This window comes from Neodiprion fabricii, chromosome 2 (genome assembly GCF_021155785.1).
Source record: "Neodiprion fabricii isolate iyNeoFabr1 chromosome 2, iyNeoFabr1.1, whole genome shotgun sequence".
NCBI classification, from domain to species: Eukaryota; Metazoa; Arthropoda; class Insecta; order Hymenoptera; family Diprionidae; genus Neodiprion; species Neodiprion fabricii.
In genome coordinates this window covers 21898749-21909135 of record NC_060240.1, presented here as the reverse complement: position 1 = coordinate 21909135, position 10387 = coordinate 21898749, and the positions used below count along the sequence as shown (strand labels likewise).

The following is a 10387-nucleotide window of genomic DNA, read 5'->3' as shown; positions in this document are numbered from 1 at the left end:
TACGATCTATTCCGATTTCTTTATCGAAACGGATGTGTTTCGTATTCTTTGAAAAGAATTAATTCGGATAGAAAGAATTGAATCGGATTGATAATTGCCATCCCTCATTCTAAATAAATAATTGAAACGAACAAGCTATTAGAGGTGGCATTGTCGCGAATATGACGGGATAGGAAAGAACAGATAAAATCGAATAGAAACTAATAATCAGATTAAAACGAACAGTGTCTCATTGGCATAACTCATGCTTAATTCGGAAACTTAAAGAAATGGGATTCATAATTCTGCTAATCGTTCCGTTTCTATTCTTTTCCGATTGCTGGGTAGTGCATTTTATATTACTTGAGTTTCTACTTTTCATCACATATGAGTTATGTACATGTATTTCTAATCTCACAATCAGTGAATCTTCACGTTTTTGGACCTTTGGTATATACTTCTCGCAAAAATTAAGGGAACAACAAAATTTTCGCAATTTTTTAGTGATTTTCAACAGGCTGTATTTCGGTGAAAAATGGTCATGCAAGAAATAAAAAAACAAAGCTTTTGAAGCTTGAAGACTCTAGTTTTTGAATTTTTTGGTTAAAAATTTTTCGAAGCACTATTAGCCATGCAATCCTTGGATAAAGCACGAAGAAAAAATTTTCAAAATTTTTTACATTTTTTTTTTCGCTCTACGGGCATAGAAAAATTATTCCGAGCTGAACCAATGCATAGGTCGCATAGCCTGTTTATTCAGCTTCAAGATGCTTTTTTTTAAACCTCGATACGACCATTTGTCTTCGAGATATCGAATTTTGAATGCCAAAGAATCCTTTTTCACTCAACTGCCGATATCTCTGGAACTACTGGTCGCACAGCGAGCCGAAGGGCAGTTGCTTTTTATGCAGAAAATTTCCTACAAAAATCTGTCATGGTTGATGTCAAAAAACATTTTTTTCCACCTGTAGCGTTAACGTGAAAAAAGAGCAAAAAAATGCCATTTTGCCTTTTTTTGGATAATCGACTGTATCTTCGTCAATATTGGGGGAAGAGCTTAGGTTAGAAGAAAATTTTACAGCCTAATCTACCCCAAAGGTCCCTCTAAATCGGTAGATCGATCGGTTCAGCGGTTTTCCTGGACCGATTGATTGAAATTTTGAAAAAATTAAGGGAACAAGGTTTTTGTTTCTTAAGGAATTTTTGGATAATCGACTGTATCTTCGTCAATATTGGGGGGAAAGCTTAGGTTAGAAGAAAATTTTACAGCCTAATGTACCCCAAAGGTCCCCCTAAATCGGTAGATTGATCGGTTCAGCGGTTTTCCTGGACCGATTGATTGAAATTTTGAAAAAATCAAGGGAACAAGGTTCTTGTTTCTTAAGGAACCTTGTTCTCTTAATTTTGTCAAAATTTCAATCAATCGGTCCAGGAAAACCGCTGAACCGATCGATCTACCGATTTAGAGGGACCTTTGGGGTAGATTAGGCTGTAAAATTTTCTTCTAACCTAAGCTCTTCCCCCAATATTGACGAAGATACAGTCGATTATCCAAAAAAAGGCAAAATGGCATTTTTTTGCTCTTTTTTCACGTTAACGCTACAGGTGGAAAAAAATGTTTTTTGACATCAACCATGACAGATTTTTGTAGGAAATTTTCTGCAGAAAAAGAAACTGCCCTTCGGCTCGCTGTGCGACCAGTAGTTCCAGAGATATCGGCAGTTGAGTGAAAAAGGATCCTTTGGCATTCAAAATTCGATATCTCGAAGACAAATGGTCGTATCGAGGTTAAAAAAAAAGCATCTTGAAGCTGAATAAACAGGCTATGCGACCTATGCATTGGTTTAGCTCGGAAAAATTTTTCCATGCCCGTGGAGCGAAAAAAAAAATGTAAAAAATTTTGAAAATTTTTTCTTCGTGTTTTATCCAAGGATTGCATGGCTAATAGTGCTTCGAAAAATTTTTAACCAAAAAATTCAAAAACTAGAGTCTTCAAGCTTCAAAAGCTTTGTTTTTTTATTTCTTGCACGACCATTTTTCACTGAAATACAGCCTGTTGAAAATCACCAAAAAATTGCGAAAATTTTGTTGTTCCCTTAATTTTTGCGAGAAGTGTATGAAAAACGGATTATTAGAAATATTTTGGACTCTGCCTGTCCCGACAAACTCTCGTGATGATCTCAAAACTGCTTCAAGAAAAATGTAAACTGAAAAAATATGAAATTTACGCGACTTTACGTTCAAACGCTGGATATAAAAAATTGTCAAGTCTCATGGAAAAAATAGAGTATTAACGATAAAAAAGTTGGTCATGCTTGATGGCACTTTCAGTAATTGGATTGGATGGTAAAGTGATGGAAAGTCTAGCGAAATAGACTAATTTTACGGCTTATTTTTATTTACTGTTTTCGCTGGAACAATGTGTCAACTCATAAACACCGACGAATAAATCGATACTTGTCATTTGTTTCAATGCAATTACTGGCAAGAGGGTCGCTAGTACTGGGGGGAGATAATTATACGGCGGAAAATAATACGGTAGTAACTCTACTATGTATATCAATGTAGAACTCGTATGGAAAAACATGACTATAATGAGCGCCACTTGGTAGTCTGCTAATTGAGATCTAGATAAATTGCCCACATTCAAAAGGTAAGAGCCACGCTTTAAAAATGAGATAATTATTCAGTGAATGTAAGCGACCCAAGTAAGTAACTGTAACTGAAGTTTTTGGATCAGCAATGAGCCGAGTACAAGACATTCATGAAAAAATCTCAGGACTAGAGCCTGATGGAATTTTTCAAGAGCTTTGACCAAAACTGACAGTCGGGATGTATTTTTGATGTTAGGGTCTATACAAAAACCCAGATAAAGGGATTACTAATTGTAATTAAGGCGCCGCTGGTCTGGCTTATAAATATCCATTTCGTGACGTCGTAAGCACTTACAGCGTTTTGGACCAAGGCCGCTGATTTCATTGGCCTGTTCTGTTAGATCCGACCAATGAAATCACTTACAACTCGAAACAAACTTCTTGTGGACCATGAACGGGGGCTCCTGTCACCTGAAAATTTCATTGTCGAATCGTGTCATATTTACGGAAAGCTAACCTATGGTTTAGGAATAGCTTTTCCCAGATTGCGTGTGTGCTTTTATACGTCTCTGTCTCTCTGTCGGAAGTGAAAGCAATTCTGAAATCGTAGAAGCGGTGAATATTCAACAAGTCAGCAGTTCCCATCAAGCATGTTTGATGTCACGTGTTTTATTTATTTCATCATTATTCATTATAAACATTATCAACGATCTACGTTAGCAATGACTGAGATAGGGACGTGCACTTTTATTCAAGCTACGATTTCAAAATTTTCCCAGTCAGATTCGGACCTCTGTTCTTCCCCGCTTCTGATGTCCCGAAATATATCTTATGCCATACTACGCTCATCGCATTCAGAAATAGTCAGTTTAAAGATCAGTTTAAAAGGTAAATGCTACTTATACCCTATGTAGGTAACATATAAAAATATTAAAAATCTAACGAAATTTAAAGGTACTTCCATCATTTGTTTTTTATCTGTTTCAAATAATAGGATAATACGTCTTTGTATGTATCACTTACCACGTGGTGACATAACCTTTAATTCACTTCGTTTCTTCCTGCCATTGTAAATTGTTTATATTGTATTGCTTAATCTTAAGTTAACGTAGATTGCTGTGATAACTTGTTACAATTTGACAACTTTATGATTTGTTAGTTGAAATCTATTTTCCCCTAAAATATGCAAAATTGCATCGTTACAATTTTCTTATATGCTCTCATGAAGATCGATCCCATGCATTCGCCGAAACGTTAGCCGCAAAATATATCGTTTTTGACCGTCTGCACCCGGGAAGTTTTTATAGGTAACGGATCTTGTTTGACAATGACGCTAACAATAAATACTAGTCAGTCCTCCGAAAGCCTTGATGAGACACAATATTTAAAACTTGTTTTTCGACTCGATTTCGCGACTAGATTTTTGAATTTCAATCCAAAAACTTTTTTATACAAATTTTTTTAACAAATTTTTTATTGAAATGTTACGACCGACGTCTGCCACACGTCTTCCCCATCTTCTTCGACCACCTCCTGCCTCTACCTGCTAATTCTTCCACATTTCTCATGGTAACGTTATAGTCTCCATCCTGTCCTCCTCCTTTTATCCAGCCTCACGCCACTCGCTATCGCTCTTATTCTGCTAATTCTATTCCCCACTATTCTGACCACTCGCACCTTTCGCACACTCATATTCTTTGCACCAAGATACTTATATTCCATCCTCTATCAAGCATATTTCAATTCCAACCTTCATCTAATCAACTTCTATTCCAACGTTCGTATAATCGATATCAACTCCAACTTCCAAGTTCAACCGCAGTTCCAATCTAAATAATCATTTCACCTATTCCTAATCCACTTCGCCTAGTTATGCAAATACTGTACAACCCCAATGAACCGGGGGGTCGGGACCGAGAAGTCCACGGATAACTGAAACCACGGTTAATCCGAATTAAACGTCACTACTTTTTATTTTGACTAGTAAAATTCCAATTTCATCACATGAAGTTAATGAATATTACACACTAATATATAAAGCTATCTGGTATCTTTCCGATATTGCGTTAATACTTTATTCTCGTTTTTGAAAATAATTAGTTAATTTGGTTTGTTTTTGGTCTCTCCTTTTGTTCTCTTCTATCACATGACTCATTTTTCTGAGATGTAAGTAGTCGATTGAACTGCTGCCTGCTTGCTGTTCGAAATAGTCATATTGCTGCTCGGGAGGCGCAGAGATGCACGGTTAATCCGCTCCCCGGATAACCCGACCCCGGTTAATCGGGGTTATACTGTACATACTTCACATTTCTAATAAAGCCGTTATTCAACCAAAAGGTATACCTTCTCCATCTCATTATCACTCCTGACATCAATCCCGGATCGATGACAGCGATGAGACCGGACCCAAATTACCCAAATAACATCTTGGGTGGGTATGGAGGTGATTCGATAACCGCTCTTCGGATCAACCCCCTTCTATTCCGTGACAGAAAAATGAAATTTTTTGTTCATAATCGTATATGTTTAAAGACATTTTTTTTCACATATGAGCTACGAGCTCGAACCCGTAAAGGTGTTTTCAAACCAAAAATTTTTTTCTATCTCTTACAAGTTGCCAGGAGATGCGCCACTGCAAAAGCTCTCGGGTTCGGAGTCGTTCGCTACTTGTATGCACCATACCACCATTTTGTTATTAATTTCAATGGAAAAATTCTAAACTGTTCACGAAACTATAAATAATGAAACCCGGTAACTTAAATTGCTCTGAGTGTTTTCATTTTCTTTAGAAAAAAATTCCTAATAACAGGTATGCTCCTAGAGCGTCTAAGCTGGAACCCCCCCCTCCTAAACTAATGCTTGCCACGACTTATGCTTCGGTTAAAAGAATTATTGCCCATAGTAGTATTCACATAAAGTGCAAAATTTGGAAGAATAAGAAAATTTCCACGTGTTTATTACAGAAAATGTTAAGCCCGAAACTTTTGTAAGATACCTCTTACTACACTACCCATTGTATACAACGTTATTACATTAATAATTGTATTCTGCACCCTAATTTACGAAATGGCGCTAATAAAAAGAAAGAAACACGCCAAACTCAGAGTTCGGCTAATGGTTTATGGTTGTTGGGGATGGGAGCTGGCGAGTTGTACCAAGAACGTGATAACATAGAGCAAAACGCAATGTAATCATTTGCGCAAACCAATTCTGAAGCCTAGTTAAAAGGTACATTGCGTGCAGGTGCGATGTCGGCAGCATTACCCACATTGTGTTATACATCGTGCTAATTGTATTGCAAGGGTATGTCTGAGAAATCTTGGCTAGTCATAATTCATTTGTGGTTTTTTTCTATCTTCATTATCTGCCTCTATTCCTGTTATTGCAGCCTCATTATGGCGATTTACAGGATAAGTTTGCGACACCCTCAACTGCACAAATTCTGCACAGGAGGAGCCAACATTATACTTAAATATGTACTATAAAAGATCTTGTAAAAATGCCGCCGTTGCTGAAAATTTCAAAAAGTACTCTTTAGTTGCAGGGCTAGCAAGTTACGCTGCCTAAAAAAATTCTAAAGCGCCATTATGTATGGAATTAGTCATTTTAATTGCAGTTCCTCCACTTTTGCGATTATGGTTATTTTATTATGCAATTACAGGTTACGCAGTGAGTCCCGTATTTCCCTGAAAGTACCCTATTTTTTTTTTCTTCCCCTATAAGCACTCTAGAACTGAAAGATTCCTCTAAACCTACCCTAAAGTAATCGATTGCATCTTAAAATCCCCCTATTTTCTCAGTCAGTTGTTTTTTTTCATCAATTAAAGTAGATTGAAAAAATTAAATCATAAAGTCTGCGAACAATGTTTATACCTCCAACTCAATTCATGACAAATAAACAATACATTGACTGTCAAAACTCTCTTATATTTCACAGAACCATCATTATGATGGTCTAATTGACTAGTGTAGGTAGTTATCCACGAAATACGTGCGCTCATTCCAAATTATTTTGTTCCTATTTGTTTATTTGGAAATATGAACATTGTTACCAAGCACAAAAACTTGAAGTTTCCAGTTCATTTTAGTGTATGAAGAAAAAATAGTTAAATAACTTCAAATGAAAATCTCAATGTATTTTACATTAAAAATTTCACCCCCGCCCCCCTCCGGCACAGTAAATATTATCCGAAACTTTTTATATACATAATTGAGGGGTGCAATCGAAAAAATTTCAACACTGTGAAAATAATGAACACCCTCGTGCGGATCTAATTTTGCTCTATTCCGTCAGACTATGGAAAAATATTAGAACTCTAATACCAAGGTATTTTTACAAAATTTTCCCCTATTTCCCCTAAAATTACCTGGTTTGAGCACTCTGAAGCCTGCAATTATCTTATGGTGATAAGGTTCCCAGGAAATTTTATTTGTAACGTCGAGAATTCATTTTCAATAATTTTAACCAGAATGAGGCGTATTATGTTATGGCTATTCGGTATTGAAAATCTTATGCTGATTTCTGGTATGGTTTTTGCTACTGTTACAATTTTCGGAATACCTACAAGATTATTTATTTGTTCATAATCATCGCTGAATATCGGGTTCAGAGGATATACGTAAACATCGGAGTACCTGTTGAAGGGGGGGGGGGTTAAGCTCGGACGCTCTAAAATTATACGTAATTTTAGGAGTTTTTTTTGAAAGAAAATTAAACCACTCAAAGCAATTTGAGTTTCAGGGCTTTATTGCTTGAAGTTTCGATATTATTTTAGAATTTTTTCATTGAAATTAACAACAAAATGGTGGCATGGCGCATATAAGTAGCGAAAGACTCCGAATTCGAAGGCTTTTACGGTGGCGGAACTCCTACCATCATTGTTCAACTTTTAACAGATAGAAAAAATTTGGGTTTGATTTCGTAGCCGAAATGGTAAAAAAAAAAATTTCGAATGTATACGATTATGAACAAAAAATTGTTTAAAAAATTTGTATGACAAAATTTTGGGATTGAAATTCAAAAATATATATACTGTCAATACTATCACATTTTATGGATAAATTACGGTTAAGTTTTCGGTATCCCGAAATACCGAACCCCTTATTTTACCACAGTCATAAAATCCATTCGTAGCATACATATGTCACGAACAGCTCTGTTTAGATATGTTCTGTAATGTAATTTTTATGGGTGATGATCCTCGGGTACAGAATTCAGAATCCAAATCAAATCATATAATTATATTGTCATTTTTTCATACGTTGCTGAATCCTCAAAATAATTTATTGATTTCGGACCGCCGTTGAGACACTTAGAATTTTGTTTCAATGCAACGATTATTTTTGCTAACTTTAACACACTACCAAGTATATATAGTACTTCAAATTCAACTGTCTGTGTGTGTATATTCTATGACTTGCGATACCAGATAAAAAATGAATCGCTTTCATCTCTCGTTCGAGTCTCATTTAAGAGGATGCTGTTGTCAGTCGTTACCAACCAAGTATAACATTACTCATTTTGGCTATTATCATTCAGTGCCGGTGCATCGTTGACCAGAAAGAGCCACTGCTAGAGCGATTCTACATGCAACGCTGAACACAAACATATTTTAAAAATTGTTTCGTGCAGCAATAATGCGAGAAAGTGTGTTCCTGTACTTGAATTACTATTAAATACTGGAACACATTTTGTAGCATTATTTTGGCATGAAACGACCGAGGCTTTTGGATATTTTTGTTCAAAATTGCCAGTAGAATTGCTTCATCTGTGGTATTTTCACATCCGTCGTGCGTAGACTTATGACGGACGTCAATTTTTTTTAAAAGTTATATGAGTGATAAAACTTCACGTTACATGGTTTTTGGGGTCCCTAATTAGGAATCTGGACTCAGAATTAAAAAATTCTGAATGGTGGGTCCAATACGGCGAACAAACAATAATAAGAAGGATAATTTGGTAAGAATTCCGTCAAATTTGACAAGTGTATAATAAGTTTGTGAAAAAATTGGCATTCGGATTTTCATGGTAGATTAGCAGAAAATGCTTTTTTTCATGAAAATGTACGAATTTCAACCATTTGTTTACATGTACTATTTTTGCCCAATATAAATAAATTTTGTATTTATTTCTTATTTTTTTTTTGAATTTAGAAATATTTCAGGGATCATGTGGACCCTAAAATCTCGGCAGTCGTTACTAAAAAAATAATTTAATAAATAAAAAGCTGGGATGCTGAGCGTCCCAGCGTGAATTAAAGAGTTGAGGTAACGAAAAAAAAATGTTGTTTTTAATATTTATCTACACAATACAGTTTAGATAGTAATAATAACAGCAACTGAATTCCGTTGTTTTTTCGGAACCAGCCTTCCGCAAATGTCGCCGATCCCTTGTAATAACGGTAGGTACTTATCGTCAGACACGATTGCACAAAATTAAAATATAAGAATATGAAGAATCACGATCAAACACGGGTGGTTAAATGCTGTCTAACGAGACGTGCGGAAAGAGCTGGAAAAGAATGAAACAGCGCCTGTGGGAAGTTCCGGGCAGGAAAGGTGAGGGGACAGAGGGGGTGGAAACACAATGACGCGACGAAGTTATATCCCGGATCTCGCCAACGTCTCGCGTGGGAAACGCCGAATGTTACCAATATTGCGCTGAGGGAGGCGCTGCAGGGGTGCCGAGGCTCGAATCACGGCCGTGGCATCGCTAACTAGCCTGAGTTTATTCAGCGTTTATCGCGAGCTTATCGGGTGCTTACAGAGAGCTCGACTCGGACAAAATCAAATCAGGTGCACATTGGTTGAATATAGTTTACGTGGCATTAGCGAGTCTCGGGCGTCGCTAAATACCGTCAACTACCGGATTACACGCATCGAGTATTCTTCCAGGCCCGCCGATGACTGTAATGCCTCTGCAGATGTACGAGTATGTACCCTCGACTTTTCTCCTCTCGTCTCCCCTAGTTCTAGTGCTTATCCAATCATTCTATTATAGGTATAATCACATGTATCTTCGTTCGTTCGTAAGTAGAACGCCTCTGTGCCGTAAGAAGAATTATAATGGATGATTCAGCTGCACTATACCTACAATGTTATTGGATAGGAAACCTAACTTCACTCATCAACGGTGGGCCATACCTTAGTCGAAGTCGATAGTATTCTATAGATATTGCCTCAGTAATGCTCCCGTGAAATCTTGTTACAGTAAAAATTTCTCACGTTTTCGAATAATTTTTTGTATATATTATGTAACATGCTTATAATAATAAATAAATGATTTTTAATCGACGTTTTTTTTTTATAACTTTTCATTACCTTTTCTGCTTCTAAGTTTTCCAGGTTTTCACAAAATTATTTACAAAATCGCAATTCCAGAGAAGAAATATATTTTTCCACAAGTTTTACAAAAATGACTTCTCTTCTACTATCGTATGGTTTTCTGAGATATGTATTCTGATAATAAGTTGAAGTTGTTAAAAATAATATACTTCATCAAAAATTTTCGAAACTTCTGGCAGCAATGATAAGCCAAAAATATCATGTAATGAGGAAAAAAAAAAATTTAAAACAACACAAGCGAGGTCGTAAACAAATGTTCGTCTTACTCAAAATACCCTTAGAGTACATTATACATATGATAGGGTTCATAACTATTATACTTTAGTGGGAAAAAAGGTAATCTCTTGCAGCGTGCACAAAATATGTAATTTTTTTGCTGACTTGCCGATATTGCTGATCGAGCTGCGCCTTTTCAATTCGTTTGTCTTTGGCACGTCGATTTTGGAACCAGATCTTGATTTGCGTCTCGG

General features: G+C 36.3%; 1 long non-coding RNA gene across 1 annotated transcript; it reads left to right on the top strand.

The window, feature by feature from the left end:
• The first annotated feature begins 8911 nt into the window (after positions 1-8911).
• LOC124175509 lies at positions 8912-9862 on the top strand. The gene is made up of 2 exons (XR_006869189.1): positions 8912-9498; positions 9574-9862. It is a non-coding gene; the product is annotated as an uncharacterized LOC124175509 (long non-coding RNA).
• Positions 9863-10387: the final 525 nt, after the last annotated feature.